At 33.0% G+C, this 27,643-nt stretch overlaps 1 protein-coding gene and 1 long non-coding RNA gene across 2 annotated transcripts in view; one reads left to right on the top strand and one right to left on the bottom strand.

Moving 5' to 3' along the window:
• Window positions 1–27,643, top strand: part of LOC123665630 — a 104,232-nt gene that overhangs the window by 26,277 nt on the left and 50,312 nt on the right. The gene's annotated exons all lie outside the window — the stretch shown is intronic.
• LOC123665631 lies at window positions 1,809–26,257 on the bottom strand. Its single transcript, XR_006745088.1, has 3 exons — window positions 26,246–26,257; window positions 18,618–18,622; window positions 1,809–1,914 (listed from the first exon to the last, which is right to left on the bottom strand). It is a non-coding gene; the product is annotated as an uncharacterized LOC123665631 (long non-coding RNA).

The raw sequence follows: 27,643 nt of genomic DNA, 5'->3' as shown, positions 1-27,643 counted from the left end.
CACAGGCCGAAGACGGGCAGCAGCGTCTTCGGTGCGACAAAGCCAGTACTGCGGTCACCAACCCGCCTGCCCAGCGTGGTGACTATGGGCAAAACACATGAGTTCACGTTATTTTTGGCGTCAACTTGTGGAGGCCTATGTCCAGCAGTGGACTGTATAGGCTGTAATGATATATTTGTTACGTGGCAATGGTTTTTTTCGTTCGAATTAACAAGTTTATTAAAAATGTATTGATTTAGTTCGAAATATAAAGAGATTTTGTAGGGAACTCATGATGACTTTGAATTATAGAGAGGTTCGAATTATCGCAGGTTTGACTTAATGAGAGTCGACTGTATATATTTTTTATGTATGTTCAAGGATAACTTCGTTGTTTATGAACCCATTTTGATAATTCTTTTTTTGTTGGAAAGGAGATATCTCAAGGGTGGTGCCATGATAAGGAATCCAGGATCTGATGATAAAATCCCAGAGAAATCGAGGACAGTGCGTTTATTAATTTTTAACCGACTTCCAAAAAAGGAGGAGGTTCTCAATTCGATTGTATTTTTTTTTAATGTATGTTACATCAGAACTTTTGGCCGTGTGGACCGATTTCGACAATTTTTTTTTAATCGAAAGGTGGTGTGTGTTAATTGGTCCCATTTAAATTTAATTGAGATCTAACAACTACTTTTCGAGTTATATCTAATAATGCGTTTTTACTTGACGCTTTTTTCGTCGACCTACGTTGTATTATACCGCATAACTTTCTACTGGATTTACCGATTTTGATAATTCTTTTTTTATTGGATAGAAGATATTCCTAGTTTAGTACCATGATAAGAAAACCTGGATCTGATGATGGAATCCCAGAGAAATCGAGGGAACTTCTTGAAAATCCGCAATAACTTTTTACTGGGTGTACCGATTTTAATAATTTTTAATTTAATCGAAATCTAATGTTTATCATGTGGTCACATATAAATTTTATCATGATCTGATGACTACTTTTTGAGTAATCTTTGATAATGCGTTGTTACTTGACTATTTTTTCGTCGATCTACGTTGTATTACTTGTCGATGTAATCGAAGTCGTTTGTTTTCGTGGGCGAGCAAACACAATAATTGTGTGTCCAGTCATCAAATAATTTTAAAATAATATTGAGAGTCATCAACAAATTTATATAACTTGTCATTATATTATATAATGTGTAAAAGTTTTTGTCCTCAATTAAGAGAATGGTCAAGAATGATTCAACATTTTTTTTTAACTTTATTCTAATACCAGCAGCAGGAGCAGCGTGGTGGATTAAGCTCTGATCCTTCTCCTACGTGGGGAAAGAGGCCTATGCCCAGTAGTGGGATATTAGAGGCTGAAGCGTTATTCTAATACCGATTTGTGATTAGGATTATAGACGAGAACTTGTATTTGATACTTTCGTAGTAGGAAGTGGGTACCTATTTATATTATACTATATTGCACTTAAAAATACACGTAGAATTTGAATCTAACTGAGGTAGGGCACAGTAGAAATTTCCTGCTCAAAATCTGGAGCAGTCCGACTGGGGAAGTACCTCGACCTTACAGAAGATCACAGCTAAATAATACTGTTTTCAAGCAGTATTGTGTTCCTGTTGGTGAGTAAGGTGACCAGAGCTCCTGGGGGATTGAGGATTGGGTCGGCAACGCGCTTGCGATGCTTCTAGTGTTGCTGGCGTCTATAAACTACGATAATCTCTTACCATCAGGTGAGCCGTACGCTTGTTTGCCGACCTAGTGATATAAAAGAAAAAAAAAAAACGTCGAATCATAACATAACGATAAGGTTTATTTCAAAGGTGGCCTTATCTCTGAAAGAGATTTCTTCCAGTCAACCCATGGTCACGATTACCTAAGTGTTTCATACAGCGAGGCAAGCAGTGCAAGAAGTACTTATTATCATCATCATCACTTCAGCCTATCGCAGTCCACAGGACATATGCCTCCAGAAGTTCGCGCCAAAAATGGCGTGAACTTGTTTGTTTTGCCCATAGTCACCACGCTGGGCAAGCTGGTTGGTAACCGCAGGGCTGACTTTGTTGCACCGATGACGCTGCTGCACATCTTCGGTCGCCATCGGTCGGCTTTTTGTGTTCCAAGGTGGTAGGGGAACTGTGTTATCCCTTAGTCGCCTCTTACGACACCCACGGGAAGAGAGGGTGTGACTATATTCTTTACTGCCAGCAACAACCCACAAAAACACACACAGCAAAGTATTATATTATATGCAAAATCACAACTAAGTGTAATATGTAAAAAAATCATCGAGAGTAATAAGCTTAATAACATACTAATATATAGAAGGGAGACGCTCTTATAATGTATTATTATTAAGACAGATGACACGATTCAAATGAAATAATTTGTGTTTTGAAATAAATAGTTTAGAATGTTGTTTTTATTTTGACTCTGAGTAAAAATGTCACTAATGTTGGTAAAATACGAATGAACCAGTAGCCAGTCGTCTGTGTGAAATACCATAAATATGTACTTACATTGTATAATATATTGTATAACTTAAGGAATAATTATTTGTAAATCTTTCTTATACAAAATACATTGGAATTCTGGTCTCTAAAGTATTCATTAGGTACCAATATCTTATATTTACTTTTAAAGATCAAATATATAACATTACAAGTATTATATGTAGAAAACCTAATAGCATTTACTTTCATATTAAATCTTTAACAATATTACAAATTACTCTAACAACAAATAATGTAACTGTGTATAGTTTACCTCCTTCTAAGATCAGGTTGCGTGGGCGCAAGGACGCGACGCGCGCACTATCTGTAGGTTACAATAACTTTATTTCCGCACCTGCATATATTTATCAAGATACTGTTGAAATGTTAATTTTATGTTAAAAGTATTAATGTAACGGCAAAAAGTTTTGTTCCTTTTATATTAAAATAATAAAAGATAAACGTTTATAATTGTGTTTGTTCGCAAACGAAAAAAGAAACCGACTTCAATTACATCGACAAGTAATTACGATTTACGACGTAAGTTGACGAAAAAAATTAACAAACGCACTAGTCGTCACTACGATTTTCGAGGGTTTCCCTCGCTTTCTCTTGGATTCCATCATCAGATCCTGGTTTCCTTATCATGGTACCACACTTTTTATTTTTATGTTACCCACACATTAGGAATTCTCAACATTTCCGTTCCAGCGGGGATCGAACCTGCATCTCCGACTGACCGTGTCGGCGCTCTAGCCAATTAAGCTATGGAACGATGTACCCGCTAGATCGAAATTTTTGATACGATGATTTTTATATTAGGTTTTAGCGAACCGTGGCGCTGTCTATAGTGAGTTCTTTACAGAAACCCGTAACTATTCAAAGTTTCATATTACAATAAACGGTCGATTTATTATATGATATTAAAAAACGATTATTATTACACCTTCGTGTGTTAATTAATTAAATTTGTATTCATCAACGTAAAATGTTATTAAAGTATGTGTTCCTTATAATTTTTAAATAAAAGTTTTTATTTAACTTTTACATATTACAGTTTTATATGAATATGAGTACCGCACCAAATTTATTGCAAAAATTAATAAATACACACAATAATTGTATTATTTGTACAGTAGCATCTTTTGTTTTAAGAATCGACATTTAGAAATCTTGTATAATTCATACCTAGAAATTATTATATATTATAGTATGTCGAAATCGCATATCGCATACAAAGTAAATAAACAAATGTTGAAAAAAAAATTATTTTTAAGTCAAATTAAGACTATTTTATCCATTCTTTTTGGTACCCTTAATTTTTATTGGTACTGTTCATTTATTACTCACTCAATTGAGGACTTCGTCTTCCTTTTTAGTTTTTCAATAACTACATTATAGAAGATTCTTACGAAATTGCGCGCGAAAGTGGAAAATTAAAAAAAAATGTAACGATAAAAATTCACGCGTATTACAGACAAGACAACGTCTATGGAGTCAACTATAAATAAGGGTGGCGCCACATTGGCATCATCTTAAAGGAAGCGCCAAATATTATTAGTTGGTTTTCTGTTATTCACATATTTGTTCATAAAATTAAACGTTAATAAATCAATAAAACAACTATTCACAGATTTACGAAATAAAATCACTGTTAGTGCACGTTTACTTATGCTAATTCTTTAAGTTTGTTAAATTTACTACATTATTTTGTACAACGTAGTTGTTGAAATATTTCGATAATTAACTACTTTAGTTGATAATGATATTAAATTTTTTAACTCGGCATACTTCAATTCATCTACAATTGCTACATTCATACCCTTTATATACACCAGCGCGATTTGGAAGGTTTTTGAACTGATATTTATAGCATACAGCTGGACCCTCTTGAACTTTTCTCTCATATGAGATGATTCTTTTCCCCTCTACCCTCTATAATGAGCGTGTAGTTGCCGGCACAGCGCCCTCTGTCTTTTTTTCGTTAGACATCGGTTCCTTGAGCAAATAATTTCAACGTCAAATAATATGATAATAAAAATAAAATTATACTTATTAATACTCTAAAGCACTATTTGATATTGTATGACTCAAATGCTTTTTTGTTTTACGAATTTGTACTGTTATTAACGGTGGCAATTTTATTACAATGTACCGGATGACAGGTATAAAAACATTTAGATTTTAATTTATCGTTTCCACGTACCTACGTAATGTAAGTGCAATTATATATCATTACATAGTATAAAACAAAGTCGCTTCCCGCTGTCTGTATGCTTTGATCTTAAAAACTACGCAACGGATTTTGATGCGGTTTTCTTTAGTAAATAGAGTGATTCCAGAGGAAGGTTTATGTGTATTTAGGGACTATTGTAGTGTCGTAATTCTTGATTTATCTATTTTCTTCACGAGCAGGGATTTCTCTTGTTTTTCAGGGTCTTGTTCTTGGTCGGGGTCACCACTTTCGGGACTATTGTAATGTCGTAATAAAAGTCTTCTCAGAAGGTGTCAATCGAATATATCAGGTAAGTTATATTGTAGTAGCCTCATTGAATTACTATTACTACTTAAGTAATAATAGTTCGATGTGGTTGGTAGCCACATGTATAATGCATGCGTAGTATAGTAGAGGAACACTGATAGTTTTCGCGCCCGTGTGAAGCCGGGGTGGGTCGTTGTTATATATAAAAAATAGCAAATAGATTGAGAATTCGATTTCGTTAGTTTGAAGATACATAATAAACAACACTGCTGTCAAATAGTGTTGTGTTCCTGTGGTAAGTTAGATGGCCAGAGCTCTTGAGGAGGATCAGGGGTAGAGTGGGCAACGCGCTTGCGATGCTTCTGGTGTTGCAGGCGTCTATCGGCTACAGTATCCGCATACTATTACTATTTAAGTGGGTATGCTTGTGTGCTACCCAAGTAGTGTAATGATATGTAAATAATAATAAAAATGAGATTACTTTAGACCACACGACTGAAGTAAAACTTACAAAACGTAAGTCTCTTCCTTTCTATCTTCACTAATATATCACCTTCTCAACTTCCTATCACACCTCGACACGCTAAGCAAATCCTCCTTTTTATGAAGTTATAAAAAATTAGGCCTTTAATTTAAAGTTACGTACCTTTTACATGATATAATATAACTGCAATTAAATATTATTTATATCGATTCTTATTCATCTTGCGGTTGTCGGACATGTTTTTTTTAAAATTAAAAACCTATCTGCGTTTTACGATTTTGTCTGCGTAGCTTCCTATCATACGGGAATGACGGGATAAAAATAGTGTGTTATTCTTTATTATTAGGTTAACTTTCATTAAATAAAAATAAATAAAATAAATCAACGCCTCATACTCAACAGCTACCACAACGATTTACTCCTGTGTTCAGAAACACATACAATACACATACAGAAACGCCAGACCGCAGCAAACATCTGTATGACCAATACAAATGTATGCTAGTGCGGAGATCAAACTTGCAACCGTGAACACAACAGTCATAAGTCAGTACGCTAACGCGTCGTCACAAATATTGATGTGAAATTTATTATAGGTTATACTGGTTTGAACCAGTAACAGAATGTTTTTTTATAAAACTTCTTCATACATGCATAAATATAATGTAACAAATACATACATAAACATTAATTAAGTAATGATAAACAAAATCTTTTTTTTCTTCTAAATTTCTACATTTATAAGTGAATTATTTATTCAAAACTACAATAAAATAGTAATATTACATTAATTTAACACGTTTTATAAAATAAATAAAATATAAATAACGGAAAATCAGATTAACAAACATAAATTATTTTTTAATCTTTAAAAATCATCTATTCAACGATCTTTTAGTTCTCGTTTCCATTAGTAAACATATAAAATGCATATTTTACGTTGTTATTTTATTTTATTTGTACAAAAAAGTCAATAGCCTCGTACGTTCTAGCCCAGATCCTTGTTTGTCTTTTTTTAACACGCTTTCATTAGCTTGGGTTGTATGTATGTATGTAATGGAATCTTTGAGCGAAATTTTCACAAAAAAATAAAAATAAATTATAGTTTTAAAAACAACCACGCTATAGCTAATAGCTAAAAAGTAGAAAATAAATATATTTTTATTACAAAGAGTTTATATTACAGTAGTAGAAGATCGAACAATCAATCATAATTTATTACTTCAAAATAAAATTATCATAAAATTTAACTTATTTATTTATTTATTTAACAATTTATGTACACTAGGATAGCAAAAGGAAAAATAGCTCTTATAAACAATGCTGGTACAAAGACACTACTTATCCCATGATGGAATCTCTTCCAGTAGTCCTGCTACAGGAAACTTATAAAACAGTCGCAAAATTAGCGTGTACAATCTAAACATATAGATAATAAAAATATAATATAAATACATAATTATACAATAGAGACACTTATTAAGAGAATAATTCAATTCAGAGTAAAAAGCGTAGGGTGCTTGATATATTAAATGAAACAATTATTGTACTTGCAACTAACTATCTATGTGCGGAGTTTTATAAAAATATAGTAAAAAGTTATGAAAATATAATAAAATGCACCCCACGTTTATATACAACTAGGTCGACAAACAAGCGGACGGCTCACCTGATGGTAAGCGATTACCGTAACTCGCAGACGCCTGCAACACCAGAAGCATCGCAAGCTCGTTGCCGACCCTACCCCCAATCCCCCAGAAGCTCTCACTGAACTTTAAGTGATACCTTTCACAATCTTCATTTGTTTTCCATTGAGTATGAGAGATTTTATTTTGATATGTTTATTTATTGCCATAGTACTTAGCGTTGTTACTAAAAACTGGATATTATTTTTGCTTAGCTACTGGAGTAGGTACCAATTGTCTTGTAAATTCCTTATGAATTAGTTACCATAGTTTAATTTCTTTACGACGACTTTACACAATGTGCAATTTTATTCACATACATATATTGTGTATGATACACATATAGATGATATGATGATGATTTAAACTAAAATCAATTAAAATGCGCATAACTTTCGATCAACACTAAATTGAACAACTCATTTTTTGTGTTTATTATTGTCAGAACAAGACGAGAAAAAAATGTGGTAGAATGATGTCCGACAAGTCGGCTAATACTTACTTAAATAAACTTCGTACCAGCCAATGTCACGTCAAAAAACCTTTAACACTACAAGTAATGACGTGACAAGTCGCGTGTCGGACGAATGCAGGTCATGCGCAGTGGCCTTGAACCGCGTCCGCCGTGTCACGAATTGGTGGCATGTTTCAACGAGGCTATATTATTACAATTTAACGTTTTTGTACGTACCTAACTTTCCGCTCGCAGCTGATTGCACGAGGCACGAGACCTCTTTCCCCATGTAGGAGAAGGATCAACGCTTAATCCACCACGCTGTTGGCGCGGTTGGCGGATATAAAACTTTCCTTGTAAACGAATTTTTAAAGTCGATTAATTAGTTTTTTTTCAGTTTTTCCATTAAAAACATTCAAAAACACGAATCTTTCGTTGTAATAACTTAGCAAGCTGTCGGTCATGGTTGTTGTAATATACATTTGATAGCGATCGTAACTCATAGTATGGAATATATCAGCGAAACTGCAGTGAAGTATCGTGGTGAATCAAGCTCGTAAGCTCGATCGTTCCCCTACACGGAGAAAGAGGCCTATGCCGAGATGTTACAGACTGAATCGTAGTAAACATGGTTATTCTCTATTATTGTAGCTACTTCTAATATATAAAATTCTCGTGTCATGGTGTTAAACAATGAACTTCTCCGTAACGGCTCGACCGATTTTAATAAAATTTTGTGTGCATATTGGGTAGGTCTGAAAATCGAACAACATCTATTTTTCATACCCCTAAGAGGGGGGGGGGGATTAAGCGGGTTAATAACATATTTGACAAAGAAACGTTTGCGGGGTCAGCTAGTATAGATATAACATTGTTCCATTTTTCCTACTAATGTCCAACATAACAAAGTACAGAACGATTAGTCCATACATGGCTTTAAGCTATATAAAAAGGTAATACAAATTGGAGACAATAAAAACTATGTGACGAGATAGGGCATCTAACAGAACCAAGGTCGCCTTGTTCTTAGACTGAGACGCGGTTTCTCATTATTGGTCATCTAGTCGACGTTAGATATTGTAACCATTTCTTATGTATTTCGTGGATATAGACTTAAAATTAAACTTTCAAACTAAGGTAACACAGCACGAAATATCACGCTCAAAATCTGGCAGCCCCTCTTGGGACGTACCTTAACCTTACAGAAGATCACAGCTATGGAATACTGCTTTCAAGCAGTGTTGTGTTCTTGTGGTGAGTAAGGTAAGGTCCTGACGGGGATTAGGGGTAGGGTCGGCAACACGCCTGCGATGCTTCTGGTGTTGCAGGCATCGATAAGCTACGGAAATCGCATACCATCAGGTGAGAAACACTGTTTGTCCACCTAGATGAATAAAAAAGTAATAAGGGTGTTTCACCAGTTTTACTATCAGGAGACCCGTAACCTTGTTTGCCAACTTATTTATAAATAACAAAATATTAGTGGAACTCAGCTATCACACTCAAGAATAGCTTAATATGTTTTACGCTCATCAAGTCATCGAAACAATATTATACTTTTTTAATTTGTCCTAGACTTCAAATACAAAGATGGTAACTCTACGTGAGATGTAGATTACATTGTTACAAAGATTACCATTTGTAGACAAACAGTTTACATTGCATATAACTAAATGTTTTCCTGCCAATTGAGTCAATTATTAAGTAGACGTTTATTGTTTAAAAAATTGTATTGAAAATATAAATATAGATCTTTCGTTTTTGTATAAAAAGTATGTAATAGGAATTCTTGATTTTTTGTAATTCTATTATAATATTAGGAATGGGGGGCCCGGTGAACAACCCAGAATACGCACTTCAACTCAACAGTGCCGTCATCTTTATAGCGTATGAGCGCTCTATTACCCCTGTGACGTCCGCTACATCTGCATCAACACTTCTTAACGCGGAGTAAACCAAAAATGAAAAAATGAAAATTTGGCTGATGAAATGGTGCAAAAAATTAGACCATCGTCATCATTAGACAGTGAGAGAATAGAGTGACATAACTGTAGTGGGCAGATCACAAGCATGAGAGTCTAATAAATATATTTCCTAGGTCACACGCGTTTGACCTAGAAAATCCTTGAATGAGGTTTAAGAGCTAATTTAAAAAAAAAGAAACAACAAAAAAATTGTAACATACCAGGAAAGTAGATGAAGGGAAGAGGTCACATCTACACTTAGATCCTATAAAGATTGTCATGATAAGAATAGTAAATAATAGACAATAGACAGTAGAAAAAAAATTATGGCTTTGAAATTTATATCTTATATTACAGCTTGAAACAAATGTACCGAGCACATTGTGTCGTTACGATAACGAAAACGAACGATGAATTATACAGGATCAAAACGCCAGCTTGAATACTAACTACTTTATGTACTCTATACTGAACTGAGTTGTATTTTCTTTGTGTCTATTTTATATGACGTTTGTCGTCTTATTTATATTGATTGTTCGTATTTGCGATAACAATGCGATTGCAGAAATCATGCAATGATTGTGGACGAATTGCAATTCAAAAAGTCAAGCGAACATTTTTCCTTTTTCCTTAATAGTTTTGTACAATTCCTCCACCTTACAGAAGATCACACCTTTGGGCAATTCAAAAGTACTGTTAGAGTTATATATTTAGTTACATTTAACTTCATCATCATCACTTCAGCCTAATACAGTCCACTGCTGGACACAGGCCTCCACAAGCTCACGCCAAAAAATGGCAGGATCTCATGTGTTTTGCCCATAGTCTCCACACTGGGCAGGCGGGTTGGCGATCGCAGAGCTGACTTTGTCGCACCGAAGACACCGCTGCCCGTCTTCGGCCTGTGTATTTCAAAACCAGCAGTTGAATGGTTATCCCGCCACCGGTCGGCCTTTTTAAGTTTCAATCTAGTAGTGGAACTGTGTTATCCCTTAGTCGCCTCTTACGACACCCACGGGAAGAAAGGGGGTGGCTATATTCTTACTGCCGTAACCACACAGCAGACATTAAACTTATTCCTCGGCATTTACTTGCATTCGCAGATAGATTTATTTCAAGTATGTAGAACAGCGCACGAACAAGGTCGCGCTCGCCTGTCACGTACTGCACAAAACTATCAGTATCTACTATTAAAGTTGTAAGTGAGTTTGATTGTTTACGAAAATAAATTACAAAATAAATCCATACAGGGAGTTAAAATACTTAAACACTAGCTGTACCTAACGGTTTCACCCTTATAATCACTTCAGCCTATCGGAGTCCACTGCTGGACATAGACCTCCACGAGTTCGCGCCAAAAATGGCATAAATTCGAAGAATAAAAAATAGCCTAAAGCTTTCCTCGGTGAATAGGCTATAAGTATGGACAACAAGAATTTTTCAATTCGCACCAGTATTTATTGAGATTAGTGCATTTCAAAAAACAAATAAACTTTTCACACTGTGTATAGACAATAAATAATAATGTATAATGACAGTAATAGAAGTAATTATAATAATTGTGTTTGCTAGTAAACGAATAAAACCGACTTCAATTACATCGACAAGTAATACAACGTAAGTAGGCGAAAAAAACGCACTAATCGCCTTTACAATTTTCGAAGGCTCCTCTCGATTTCTTTGGGATTCCATCATCAGATCCTGGTTTCCATATTATAGTCGCACCCTTCCTTTCCAACAAAAAAAAAAGGATTATCAAAATCTGTTCATAAATTGCAAAGTTATCCGCGAACACGCATAAAAAATATATGTATATACGATTGAATTGAGAAACCTCCTCCTTTTTTGAAGTCAGTTAAAAATTAAACACGTTTAAAAGCACAACAGAGATAACATTTATATTTATAACATTTACTTGACTTCCCGCGTTTTATTGACATGTTTGTGAGACCGCCGTATGTATCGTGTAGTTTATTATTTTTTATATTTGAGACAAAACAATTAAAATACGTATAATTTATAATATTTTTAACAACAATATATTCCAGCTAAATAATGTGTTTTAATTTAAAACTGCAGAATAATTTTGTAATTAGTCAGTTACGAGTAAAAATATGATTCACAACTTGATTACAATATACGAGCATTTCCTAATATTTTGTTATATGAATTTGCATAAATATCTATAGAAATAAATAAAATGGAAGTGTCTGTTTGTAATATTAAAATAACCGCTTTTTACGAAATTTACTTAATGCATGTGAATGTAATACACGGTACATATACCAAAATAGCATTTTTTACAAATTTTGTCTGTCTGTCTGTCTGTTTGTTCCGGCTTATCTCAGAAATGGCCAGACCGAATTTGACGGGACTTTCAGTGGCAGATAGCCGATGTAATAAAGAGTAACTTAGGCTACTTTTATTTTAGAATTTTTTTTTTTTTTTTTTTTATAGCTCTGCGAACTGAATAATATCTTTTTTGTTGAATTCCACGCGCACGAAGTCGCGGGCACAGCTAGTTTTAAATAATGCTAGTTGCGTTGTCCTCATGGAATTACAGTTCCATCTTTTTAACGATCAGTTGTTAGTGCGTTGCATTAACAACTTGATTATTTCTAAGATTAATGAAAACGCCAATTGTGCGCCTAAAAACTAATATTTAAGTAGAAAGGTGCATTATCCAGAAGCTACATAGGCTGTGAAATAACATGCTGACCTCCAGCAGCGGAACACTACCCAGATAACATGAGATGATGCAAATGCCGTCTAGTTTTTAATTACTCATTAAAATATACAAGTATACTTGAATTTAAATAAATAAGCTTATCTGTTTGTGCATTTATCACAGCATGGCACTTTGGTCGCATCATTGCACAGTAGTCAAGGCAAATGGCTGACATGCTACCTTTCGTGATTACGATATAATTATGTTTGTGTAAATCTGAGCGTTTGTGATTATGTTTTTTATGCTTTTGTACCCCCGACACATTTACATTTCAATGAGGGGGCGTTGAGTGGGTGTATTTTTCGCTTCAACAGTTTACTGCTGGATATAGGCCTTCCCAATTTCCTAAAAATCACCTCACCCAGCTACACCTCCAATCAATCCTCATCCAGCCTCTACCAGAAACGTCTATAATCTTACATAGGTACTTTGTTGGTCCTGCGGGCCGGAGGGCCAACAATATACGTAAGCCAACCGTACATTTGCCAGTATATATATATATATATATATATATATATATATATATATATATATATATATATATATATATATATATATATATATACACAATAAAATATTGTTCTGTAAATATATATTTATATATTTTAACTTAAGCAATAATTTCAACCTTGAATCGAGCGAATGTAATCTAACAAATCGCTAATGAGTCGAGAAAAATGAAACTATTAATAAAATGTCATTCTTATATCGCAATAAAAAAATAAACGGTTGTGTAGCGAATTGTTACACAATTCTTTTCAGTAGTAATAAATTTACTTCAAAATAATATCACAAATATTTAAATAACGATAAAATTTTAATTTAATTTTCATAAATTTTAAACAATGTTAGAAAAACACAATAATTAAGTTGCCTGCTATTCATATTAAAAAAAAGATGCTTCAAACTATTCGAATAATACAATGAATTTTTTTATACGTTATTTTTTATAGATAAATAAATAATTATTTTACAAATTACGTCCGCATGACAGCAATAACACTAACAATATTTTTTTTAGAAATCATAGTTAACAGGATATTAGCATTTAAATTTAAAACTTCCTGGAAAAACAGGCTTTATAACGTATTTTTAAAACTGTACTGTTAAATGATATGCCATTCAAACAAAAACGCTTAGTTTTAATTTTAGCATAGATTTATTATGTTGTCTATAAATTATACGCTATTTAGTTTTTGATATCGTAAATTATAATAAGTTGTATTTTTTTTAAAAGTCGTTTTATAAATTTAAAATTGTACAAAATATACTGATGTATGTTTAAAATAATATTTAAACTATTTATTACTTAAATAAATTTTGTAATTTGCAAATATAATTGTTGTAATAACAAATTTTTTTTTTTTTTTTTTTTTGTAGGCTAAAAAATGTTGAATTTCTTGCCGTGTTTATATCAGAATTTTAAGTTTCGAATTCAGAGATTGATTTAAATTAAATCTAATATATAAAATTCTTGTGTCGCGGTGTTTGTAGTGAAACTCCTCCGAAACGGCCTGACCGATTCTCATGAACTTTTGTGTACATATTGGGTAGGTCTGAGAATCGAACAACATCTATTTTTTATCCCTCTAAATGTTAAGAATAGTCCAACCCAAAAAAAAATTTTTAAAAAAAATATTATTTTTTATTTTTTTATGATACAACATTAAAAAATACATATTATATATTTTTAATAGCAAATCATTATTTTTAAATTCAATTTTGATACAAAACTCACTGGAATTTTATAGAGTAATTTTATAGGGAATAATTTAGTATTTTTATATAAAATTCGCGGCAGTATTTCTTGTCGACTCCTTCGATATTCCGAATCAGTCGTAACTTCACTGTAACCATAAATCTATCAACTATAAATTTGAATATAATTACAACTAACGAGATAATTGAAATGTACTTTGAAATCAACTTGAATGAAGTAATATTTTATTTTGATATTTATGTGCTTATGTAATAAATTTGCACCGTGCAACACATGCTGCTTACGATCACCTTCAACGGAGACGTATCACTCGTGGTAGCGATTCTCATCATTGAGGGAACGAGGAAGAAGAAGATGTAATAAATTTATATTACTAGCTCAGAAGCTAGCTTCGATAGAAACGTGTCTTCACTTTCTCACTTGTCATTAAAGTCGCATTTTGAATTTTCAATGACGAAGGTCACTTGACCTAAACTGTGATTAACACACCGCAATAATTTACATGCGAATCAAAAATTCATAACAATCTATATTTAAATTTTGACATTTCAAGCTAAAATCTAAATAAACGCTAATTTTGACCAATCAGATGTTTCCGCATTGTAAGCCATTGTTTTTGTAGAAATCACGGAATAATTTAAAGAATTTAATATTAACTGTGCAAATTATTATATAATTTTGTATATGTTTCACATGTCACGTTTATTTTTATATCATGAACTTAGTAACGCATAGTTTATAATTTATGTATACATTTTTAAAAGAATAACTGCTGAGTTTCTTACCGGTTCTTCTTTACAGAATCAGAATTACGAACCGGTGATTTCTTCACTTTTCGAAATAATTAAAAAAAATTAAAATGGCGATTCGTAGGTGCTCTTGAAGCCGTTATGAATACAACTATTTTGATTTTGTTATCAATATCACAATCTTTTAGGCCATAGATATTTTTGCGTGATCTGTGCTTCTGTGTGTTTATGTTGTGTTTCCGAACTCTTGACACAGGAGACTCTGACACTTAGTATTATTAAGTATGAGGTGTTTATTTACAAAAATATAATAATAATAATAATACATATAAACGCTTGCTTTACACATACAGAGCGCTCTAATAACTTGAAACAACTAAATATTATAATGGTATAAAGCAGGGGTTCCCAAACTCATTTTGTCTACTGCCCACTTTGAGAATAAATTATTTTATAGTGCCCCCCAGTTTTTCATTAACTTAAAAACCACTATAACTTCGCTTCGCTTCAGCCTGTAACGGCCCACTACGGGACATAGGCCTCTTTCCCCATGTAGGAGAAGGATCAGAGTTTAATCCAACTCCAATGCGGGTTGGCGGATATAATCCCTAGTATGAGTAACGATCGCTATCAGGTGTACATGATAGCGATCGTTACTCATACTAGGACTGCACAAACATCCAGACCACGGCAAACACCTGTATGGCCAATACAAATGTTTTTCGTGTGCGGGGATCGAAGCCGTAACCGCCAGCACAACAGGTACAATCCATGGCTGTGACTGCTGCGCCAACGCGGTGTCACTAACTAACTAACTATAACTTCAAATTAAATTAATTATTACGAGCTATATTAACGAAGATTAAACATTAATCCTAAACGAGACTTTTGCTATAACTCGCAAGAGTTAACTTGATACCTAAGCGCAGTAAGTATTACACAGCAACGCTCGCGTCTCAAGTTAACTCTTACGGGCTACACCTGCCAATGAGAATGATTATACTAACGCAACTTTATAGTATTTATACAGAGTATCTTTTATTCAAAATAAAACAAACATAATCGGTTCTAATATAAAAACGAATGTGAAGCATGATTTAAATCGCCCCCAAGCCTCTACAAAACGTCACCATTATTCTGAGTCTCTTACCCCTCTTTAGGCCTGCAGCGCCCACAAGGGAGCGTTATCGCCCACTTTGGGAAAGGCTGGTATAAAGAAACGCTGAAAGTCCTTCATGGCCCTTAGTAGTTTAGTAGTATGACAAGGTTAAAAAAATTGAAAAATAAAAAAATATATTTTAATTAATATTGTCTACATACGGAAAAGATTATTCTGTCACTTTATCAAACAAACAGACATTCTAGGACTTTTCCTCTTCTCTATTACGACAAATACCTCCTGAGTATAAAAAATGTTCTCGTCACGCAATCACCGGCATACTCCCCAAGTCAAGCATCCGTAAAGAAGTTTTACTTCAATGAATAGAAGTTTTGATAACTTATTTAAATAGCGACACGAAATGTTTCGTAAAACGGAACTGACTTTGGCAAGGTTTTCTTTGTATGCATTCGACGTAACTACGGCTGCGGGGCTGGCGTCGAGCCAAACGAAATTTTAATTGCATTCCCGATGCCAATAATACTAAATCATGGCTAACGTAGCCAGAAATCTTGGGGAACGCCATCATACACTGTGTTGGTACTGTAAGTGTATTTCTAAATAATACTGCTCCCAATTTGTGTTATGTTCTTGTGGTAAATAGTAAAAAAAAGGTAATAGATATTTTAAATAGTAATAAAAATCATTAAGAACTGCTGAATCCTGCACTGCGCTGTAGGATGTCTTTAAGATTAGATTGGGGGGGAGGGACTCAGTATGGGACGCCCTCAGGCCCCTTAGACCGACGATCTTCGTAAGATAGCCTTTGGAGGCTGGACACAGTTAGTGCGATAGGCTGAAGCGAACAATTCTGATAAGAGTTTGGAGGTTATGCAGAAGGATTTAGTCTGAGAATGGATGAGTAAGATCGATTGAAAAAAGAGGGATAGAGTATTTTCAAACTTCTTCTTAAATTTCTTATGTCTTAATCTATACAAATAAATAAAATTGGAGTGTCTGTTTGTAATATTAAAATAACCGCTTTTTACTAAATGCATATGGATCTATCTATACACGGTACATATACCAAAACAACATTTTATACCATTTTTGTCTATCTGTCTGTCTCTTTGTTCCGGTTAATCTCTGAAACGGCTGGACTGATTTTGACTGGACTTTAACTGGCAGATAGCTGATGTAATAAGGAGTAACTTTGGCTACTTTTATTTTAGAAATCTATTTATTTTATAACTCTGCGAACTGAACAATAACTTTTTTGTTAAATTTCACGCGGACGACGTCGCGGGGACAGCTAGTTATAAGTAAATATTTGATAACGCGTCGGCGCCGGCGTAGCTGTTTCGCAGCGCGCTGATGACAAACATCTAAACGAACCAGATAGGTAGATATTCGTCGTTGTCTAGACGTTTGTGATTGTGTAGTGTGTTGCCGGATCCAGGACATAAATTATAACCTTCTGGGGATCGTTGCGTTAATTTACTTATAATATAGAACAGGATATGTTAAGCAGTTCCTTCTAAAAGCTTTACTGCATCATTGATTAGGTTTTTGTATAATTGAGGGACATTTATAGTTCTGACATTTCAAATAAACTTGTTATTCTAATATCATGAAAATGTTAACGAATTTAATTGTATCAATGTTAGCTAAAATCTGATATATAAATGATGATAAATTGCTTTTGAACTTTATGACAACTTGTATAATATCAGATAGTTTTTAGTGTTATGTAAGTGAACATATATATATCTATACTAATATTATAAAGAGGTAACGTTTCTAACTTTGTTTGTATGTAAGGGGTAATCTTCGCAAATACTGATCCGATCATGAAAATTCTTTCACTAACAGAAAGCTACATTATTAAGGAGTGATAGAGCGTATACTACATTTTATTAGTAATAGTATATGTAAATCAAGTCGGAGAAATGCGAGCGAGATGGAAAATTTACTTACAGCTTAATGCACTGAGAACAAGGTATAAGAATATATTAACAACAAAATATTGCTAGGCAGCTAGCTGCCCTTGTCATAGTATATATCTAATGAGGATTAATTTATGTCAAATTATTAAATTAACAATTTATTAAAGCAACAGATAATCTAACAAACACATCAATTTTTTTCGGTGGAGTGTACCACATAATTTTAATTGTTTTTACTGCCCAGAAATCCACAACAATAAAAGTTGCATTTGCGTTACCACCCTTCAGAGAAAAAAATGTATAATAAAGGTATATAAAGGTGTAAAAACTACATGCTTAAAAACCGCCAAATCTTAAAAATAAAGAAAAAAATTTCTAGAAAAATCGATATATTTTCCCAGTATCAAATACCAAGTATTTGTATATTTTTGCTACTGTCACTGAGCACTGTAAACAAATAAACAAAAGTCGTGATTTAAATGTCAAATCTGTATACCACTTAAGCTGTCATAGCAACGATAGCCTTAGCATTTACCTATTTTTAAGCCTTAATAATGAACACACTTGAAAAAGTTCGTCAAGTTTTTCTTTTCCTTTTACCGTTTACTGTGTGATTTTGTCAAACATATTGATTGTCTAATCATCTCATAAAGAATAAAATTATTTAAACAAACTAATTATGTAACATGCAAATTGTTACGTTATGTTAAACATTTCATATTTATTGAATTTTTTGTTTTAATAATGTATATAATTTAAAAAATATGATAACGCAAACCACTCGACACAGAGTTTAGCTCCTACATGCTTAACTACTTTATCTAGCTCGTCAGACTAGCTCGTTGGCGCAGTTTGTAGTGACCCTGCTTTCTGTTCCGCGGGTTGCGGGTTCGATTCCCACCTGAGTCGGGGTGTATTATTTGTATTTATATATTTATATATGTATTTAAAATTTCTATATATATTTATACCTATAACACAACATAGGAACAGACGACCGTGTGTGTATGTTATAAGATATTTATTTATTTATTATTGTTATTATTATTATTATTTATCTTCTTTCTATACCCTATTTTGCGATTAAATTCATTTTCAAAAATCTGTCAACTACTACATACGTACATCCAAGGCAGCTCTGTCCTATCCCCTTGAACTTCACACGCCGTTATACAACGCGTGGGCGCCGCGACCTTATGACAAGAATTTGACAATGGAAGCCACATTGTTGTCGCGAATGACGTCTACATCTTGAACTAGATATAGATATATCCTGCAGTTTCACACGCATTGTTTCTAGACTCGTTCAATTTTTAAACTATATTTTTTTTATATCTGTCTTTATAAAAGCTTTTGTTAAAATTAGGTTCCATAATACAACCCAGGGAAAGTCTTAGTGATACAGATCTATTAACAATCTTTTGTTCAAAAAAAAGTATCTTAAATCTTTACTGTATTTACAAAATAAACATTACATAGTCCATATTTTCCTTAACTGTTTATTTAAATAATCATTTTACGAAACAACCTTGATCACGTCAAGGAAATAATATAAATAAAAAGACTTAACACTTAAATAATACTGCACAAATTTCACGGAATTACACTCGTGATTTAAAGTTAATAAACAATGCTTTACGATGAGATGAGCTTGTTTTTTTAAATCGTTTACATAAAAACTTCTGAGAAGGATCTCTAATCGTTATCGAGTTATCGCCTCTGTGTGTGGAATGCGTTACTGCTGACAAAATGCTAAATAACTATGTTTATCACGATCCGTTTATACGCACTCTGAAGCCGTATCACTCATACTAATTGGTTCGATCAACGTCTTCATGTTTATGCTCTCCTGGTATCGACATGACTGAGAAACAGATGGTTAACTTAGATCAGATTCCATCGCTTGGTAAAATTATAAAATCGCTTCGTGTTTATGATTCCCTGGTACGTTGAAATAGTAAAAAACTGAGATTTATTACATTTGTTATTTTGTATGAATAGAAGAGGTTAACGTCTATTACAATACAAAAGACAAAATGATATATTTAAACTTATAATCAAATATAGAAAGTGACTGACGACAAATAACGTCAACAAAAATTCAAACTGATTTAGGTACAAGAAGCCACATAGCAAGTATAATTAATAATAAAACAAATATAATAAACTTTTATTGATATAACAAAATTGTAAATGTTTAAACAAATCCCTTCCACTTGCACAATAAATACATATTTAGTCTTGACGACAAAACGTAGGAGTCAGTTGACAAGGCTACCTGTGAGTAATATTATGACAAATAGGCCGATGGTCATACCTAACAAGTATCATTAGGTCCACATTTATTTAAATTATAGGAACTGCGAGAATACGCAATCAGAACGTGATTTAAATTGAGATTGTATAATTCTATATAAATAAAAATGAATGTTGCTAAGCGCATAAGTCGAGAATGACTCGAACAATTCTGATAATTTATTTGTTTGTATATTCCTTAAGGCCCACGGAGGGTTTTAAAACAAACAAAAAAAAAAAACGAAAAATAAATAAAAATTGCGTGGAGAATAGTAAAAACAATACTTTTTTTTCATATAAAAATTAGCTGTCAAACAGTTGACGTAAATAAAATTATCAACGTCAATGTAGACAAAAAAAATGCTCGTTTGAATTATTTATTATGATATATAAATTTAAGTTGATTAGAATATTTGAATACAATTTATGCGTGTAAAAAAAATAATAAAGTACAATATAATAGTAATATTTTAGAATAAAAGAATTTATCACAATTATAGTAGAGTACGGTACGAAATATATTGGTCAAAGTTTGTAGCCGCTCGACATAATAGTACAGAAGTCCCTTACTGTAGATTATAACCAAATAATGCTGCTCTCAATCAGTGTGGTAAGTATATTAGATGAAATTTCTAGGAAGAGTCAGGGTTAGGGTTCGCAAGGCGCTTATGATGTACCGGGCGTTACAGGCTTCTTTAGGCTATACTGACTCAGGTTATTCTATCAGTTATGCATACTGCCCATCTAGTTTCTGAGATTGAAAAATGTAAGATATCGATATTTTTTACAAATACTAGAAAGAGGAGGAATGTCAAGTTTAAAAACTTGTCACTCAGTTCAATAATTAATCTGTAGATATGGGAGTGATTTCAAATAGAATAATCAGCGTTGCGTTTACAGTTACAGCTTGTTCCGCTAAGCTAATATTGATTTCTCATTGCCTTTCAGCATTTGCTTTGGTGACAATATATGTAGTCTGAGGTAGAGTTGAGTAAGAAATATATCGAAAAGTAGCCTGTACTCTGCTTTCCTTTGTATCTCCGTCCACATTCCTTTGACTCCCCTTCATATCTTCAACCTGGTGTTGCACAAGTTTGTAAATATCCTAAACTTTTATAGATATTTTCAAAAGTACGTTATTAAAATTAGTTAAAAATAATATTGCTAGGACAGCCAAGTATCCACTTTTCTAGACATCCGACGTAAATTCAGAATGAATAAAATTGCTATTGCAACTAAATTATTTAGAATTTGTGGTCTAACCTCAATAATTTAAGTGATGGCAACCCTACGCAACTAAACCAATGTTAGAGCCAATTGTAAATACCTCCTCAACAAATCTATTAAGTTATCGAGGCTCTTAATAATAATGATCACGACACACAGACACGTTTGCTATTGCATAATAGGCTATATTTTTAGACCATTAAGACCTACAGGTGTCCACTCGACCTGTCATTTTACACAGCATAGGATAACAATCCAGTAAATAATATAATATATAGTAACGTCTCGCTTTATAGTATACTTTTATTGGGTTAGTAGATGTCTTTCGCAGTTTCCACTGACGTTTATACCCTGTTGCACAAAAATTTCAAACTTGTCTAAAGTTTAGTTTAGTTTTAAAGCTAATTCTTGTATTGTTTACTTTCCTGTGCTAAATTTCAAAATCTGTGAGTTGCAAATTATTTAGATTCAGTGAGATTTTGTTTTATTTGTATATAATTAATTTGCTTAGTAAATCATTACCGTAGCCTATAGAAGCCACACGCATCGCAACCACAAGCACCGCAAGTGCGTTGCCGACCCTTTCCCCAATCGTCCCGGGCGCTCTGGTTAGCTTAATCACCTCAGGAACACACTGGATACTTCGCCATTCGGGTTGCTAAATGAAAATGTTAATAGTGACTGTAAATACTTAAAAACTTGTTAGGTCATAAAACAGCGTTTGAGGTAGAATATTACAGCTATATTTAATAGCTTCGAAGCGGATAATTGCATCGCAATCAGTGGACGTAGAACATTATGGTCAAGGTGAACCACTACTATGTGTTATTCAATAATAATGTATTCGGACTGATTAACATAATTAAGATGAAACGCGAAAAATAAAATCTTAAAAGATTTAATGATTATTCATTAATAATTTAATCAATTCATTATATAATATTTTGCGTAATAGTGATAATTAAAACTGCTCCAACCTAGATAAGTAAATAAATTAATAAAATATTCACAGCCAACAGTCCCCAGAAGGATGTTAATACTGTGTATAGCCCAAAAAACGATACACACCTGCATGGCCTAAAAAACATTAGTCTTAAGCAGGGATCGAAACTACGGCCATATCTTTGCTATATTTACTATTTAAAAATAGGTATATATTTATTTATATATTTATAATAATTTTTACTCTCAAATAAAAAGAATCAATTAACATCAAAAAGCATAAACTACTCCTCAGATATCAATAACTTTAAATAGGACAAAGTTTTAATAGGAGGATAATCAAAATATTTTTAACCGACTTCCAAAAAAGGAGGAGGTTCTCAATTCGACTGTATTTTTTTTTTTTTTTTTTTTTTTATGTATGTTACATCAGAACTTTTGACCAGGTAGACCGATTTCGACAAATTTTGTTTTAATCGAAAGGTGGTGTGTGCCAATTGGTCCCATTAAAATTTATTTGAGATCGAACAACTACTTTTCGAATTATATCTAATAATGCGTTTTTACTTGACGCTTTTTTCGTCGACCTACGTTGTATTATACCACATAACTTTCTACTGGATGTACCGATTTTGATAATTCTTTTTTTGTTGGAAAGGGGATATCCCTAGTTTGGTACCATGATAAGGAAACCAGGATCTGATGATGGGATCCCAGATAAATCGAGGGAAACTCTTGAAAATCCGCAATAACTTTTTACTGGGTGTATCGATTTTGATAATTTTTACTTTAATCGAAAGCTGATGTTTATCATGTGGTCACATATAAATTTTATCGAGATCTGATAACTACTTTTTGATTAATCTTTGATAACGCGTATTTACTTGACATTATTTTCGTCACCTTACGTTGTATTATACCTCATAACTTTTTACTGGGTGCACCGATTTTGACGTTTCTTATATAAATTATAAGCTACTATTCGTCACGTGGTCCCATTCAAATTTAATTGAGATTTGATTAGTAATTTGTGAGTTATATCTAATATTGCGTATTTACATGACGGTTTTTTCGTCACCCTACGTTGTATTATACGTTATATCTTTTTACTGGGTACACTGATTTTGATCTTTTTTGTATAAATTAAAAGCTAATACTTGTCATGTCGTCCGTTTTAAATATGATTGAGATATAATGAGCAATTTTTGAGTAATCTTTGATGACACGTATTTACATGACGATGTTAAGACGGCTGTGGTCATGTTCAATACTTTGCCACAACGCCATCTATCAAAATTTAATGAAATTACTTCGTTCACTATCGATCAAATTACAATATTCCACTAGAGTAGAGAGTAGCAGTTTATTCGTTATAAATATATTTGAGCTTTTAATTTTTGAGTTATCGCTATTACTGGGTATTTACTTGGCTATTTTACGTCGACCAAGGTTATATTAACCTCATTACTATTTTACTGGGTGGACCGATATCGATAATTCTTTTTTTAATTGATAGGTGGTGCTTGTCATGTGGTCCCATTTAAATATAATTGAGATTTGACTCGAACTTTTTGAGCTATATCTGATATGGCGTATTTACTTGACTGTTTTTGGAGTTTTCTCCTTAAGAATCGATTTTCATTTAAGGCCCCGGAATGAAAAAATTGAACAGTAAAATCTACTGAACGAATGACCTTGTTTAGAGATGGCGTTCAGACGTTTTCTAATAACGCAATTAGGTTCCGATAGCTGGCGTTATTGCATTCATTTATTTACAATTTGATATAGTAATAATATATTTCTTAGACTAGTAAGCCTTTTTGTGCCTATTTAGACAGTTGATCTGAAGGGGTAAAGTCCAGTCGTGCATCGGAGCTGTGTGAAAACATGAACATTACATATTTTTAATAAAAAAGACATAAACCGTAATTCAATATAAATCCGCTTCAACTAAAAAACCCGCCGTAATAAGCGATGTCAGCGCTTCGCGCGAATCGACGACGGGCCTTTTATGAAATTTCTGCCTACAATCATGTCGCTAACAAAATGTTAGAAATAACAGTAGAACATTATATAATTCTACAATTTTATAATGTCGCGTTATATGGAATACGAACAAAATATTACTATTTTTTCGTCGATCTACGTTGTATTACTCTTCGATGTAATTGAAGTCGGTTTTTTTTTCGTTTGCGAGCAAACACAATTATTAGAACAATTTATAAATTTAAAAATAAAATAAAATATTAAGTAATGTGAAACATATTATCAATTAAGACGATATTAAAATCACGCTAAAACAAAACTATTTTAATTGACAGAAACAGGGAAGTATTGAGAATTCGCGACCTTTTATTTAAATGTATAAAAAAATAATCCTGTTCCGTGAATTATATTGTCATGAAACTGAGCTATACAGTTTATATTTGTACAAAAATACTTTATTTTCTTTATAGTACATTTGGAAACTTATAAATATTTATGCGTGTTGTTCCACCTTTGTCATTTAAATTTGGGTCTAGTTGGTACATTTTAAGGCATGTAATAATAATCTTACGTTATTTTTAATTTATGAAAATTGACATAAAATTATTTTAATTCAATAACTACGCTTCAGCCTGTAATATCCCACTACTGGGCATAGGCCTCTTTCCCCATGTAGGAGAAGGATCAGAGCTTAATCCACCGCGCTGCTCCAATATTCCCTACTATGAGTAACGATCGCTATCAGGTGTACATGATAACGACCGAGACCGACGGCTTACTAATGAGTTGTTGAAACCTCCTATACCAAAAACTAACCAACTAATCTAGTGTTTTGGTTTAAAAATATATACATCTGACGTGAACAATAATAGAAAACTCACACAAGACAAAGTTATTTACAAAGTGGATTATTTAAAAAAAAACAATTACGACTACGCCTATTACTTACATTTATTTTTATAGCTATCATTTACATTAAAAAAAAAATATTAAGTCGAAACTTAAAATTAAAATTTAAGAAAGGTAATAAAGAAACATTGTAATTTTTTTTTTTACGCAACCTTTAACATAAGGTAACCCAAGGTAAGTTTATTCAGAGATAATGGGTCATTGGACCTTGCCCGGCCATTTTGGGATAGCCGCCATCTTGTCGAAATGTTTCCGCGAGTGCAATGTTAACATCCGTACATATTGACAGATGTCAAATTGATAATTAAATTCGAGGAATCTATAATATAAAAATGAGTCGCTGAATGTGTTGCTAAGCGCAAAACTCGAGAACGGTTGGACCGATTTCGCTAATTCTTTTTTTAAAATATTCCTTGAAGTACGAGGATGGTTCTTACGGAGAGAAAAATTCTAAAAAAAAAATTTTTTTTTCATTGTGATTTTTTAGTGACTATTAAAAGAATTTTGTGAGTTTTATAATTTTTAATTTTTGACATAATGTAATTGTTGACTTATTAACTTAAAAAAATAAAAAATTAAAGAATCGACTGTTAGGCGATACGAAGTTCGCCGGGTCAGCTAGTTTTTAATAATTGTATTTTAATTTTAAAATTTAACTAGAACTTTTGAAAAAAAAATATATTACGTACCTAATTATTTTTATGTATTAATACTTCATTACACAAATACATTATTTACACAGTTTTAAGTTAGACATTACATACTGTTAAGTAACTAGTTGTTAAAATGTAAGCAGTAAGAATAATTTTAAAATAAAACTGTACTTCATACTGTGCGCAATGTGTAAAAAGTTTGATTAATAATTTGACTGTCAAAATTTTTAATTTCCGCGTTTGTTTTACAAAATAAATAATGTTCTTAACATTATAACCCACTGAGTTGTGAAATAATCCCCAATATCCGTATTTTCTGCTACATATAACCTAATTAACTAAAAATATACAATAAAAAGCCAGTCATCAACTTACAATATTGAGTCAACATTTGTGTTCCGGGTCAAATCCCAGAAGGAAACACCCAGGAACAAATATGTATGTTTGCCAATATTTGTCAAGATCGTATTACGACAACCGTAGTTGGTATGATTCATTTTGTATTTGGCAAGTACGAAATTAAACTGAGAATAATTATGTTTGCTCAAATTTAAATGGGACCATAAGCCAAGCACCAGCATTCGATTAAAAAAGGATAATTAAAATCGGTCTACCCAGTAAAAAGTTATTAGGACAACGTACGTCGACAAAAAATAGTGAAGTAAATACGCATTATTAGATATAGCTCAAAACGCACTTGTCAGATCTCGATAAAATTAAAATGGAACGACATGACAAACACCCTCTTTTGATTAAAAAATGTATCATCGAAATCGGTCTACCTCCTCCTCTATCCTCCTTTTCTTGAACTCTGTTTGAAAATGTCATTTAACCAAAGATATTATTAATGTTATAATAATAAGCCAAAAAAAATTAAGATTGTCACAAAATACTATTAAACACATTACTTTCCTTTACGCTGTTGGTTAAAAGTAGGCATTAGCGACAGACCAAGTACTAGGCGAATATAAGCTTAACAGAGTTTTCGTCACACCGATATTTCAATGTTCGCAGGACAGCCTCTCAATAATAAGTATGGTAAATACGTGTCTCGTAATAGTCCATGAGGAACTCGGATTGTGTTATATTAATCTTATAAATAGATATAGTTAACATTTTAAGAATAATCAGAGCATTAGGTGACTTGATTTTCAATTATACAAGAATCTAAATATTGAATAAACGTTTGGGTAACCCAAAGTTGATATAAAAAACGAGTGTGCATTAGATAACACGACAAACTAAGACTTTTTTAGCTCCATCTAACTTATATCTCCTTCTCAACTTCCGTTAGCCTCACCAGACCACTCTTTTCGTAACACTTTCGTCACGCATTCACCAGCTTACTCCACAAGACAAGCGTGCGTAAAAAAGTTTTACATCAATAATATTGTAAAGATGCATTTACAGCTTTATAGTATTACTAGCTGTGCCCGCGGCTTCGCTCGCGTTGAAATCAGTGTGTCACAAAGTTTTCCCGGTAAACCTCCAGTGAAACTATTGTAGTGACATCTATCGCGCGAAATACGAACGACTACAAACTACGTAATTAGAGAAAACTGACGTATGCTACATCGCGCTATCAGAGTTTTCAAAGTGATTAAGTATATATACAAGATCCCGACAACAACCGTCGGGGCCAGTAGCCCGCCAGACACAACACCCGTCTGGTCGGAGGATCCTCCCTTTTCGATGGCGGCCGAGAACTTACCAACATATATCATCGCATCCGCCAAACTATCATCAAAATCGGCTTAGCCGTTCCGTAAACCTTCCTCTTGAAGCCCTCTCTCCATTGGTGAAACCGCATAAAAATCCGTTCAGTAGATT

The sequence above is a fragment of the Melitaea cinxia genome, chromosome 24 (assembly GCF_905220565.1).
Source record: "Melitaea cinxia chromosome 24, ilMelCinx1.1, whole genome shotgun sequence".
NCBI classification, from domain to species: domain Eukaryota; kingdom Metazoa; phylum Arthropoda; class Insecta; order Lepidoptera; family Nymphalidae; genus Melitaea; species Melitaea cinxia.
This window is presented reverse-complemented; position numbering and strand designations above follow the sequence as displayed.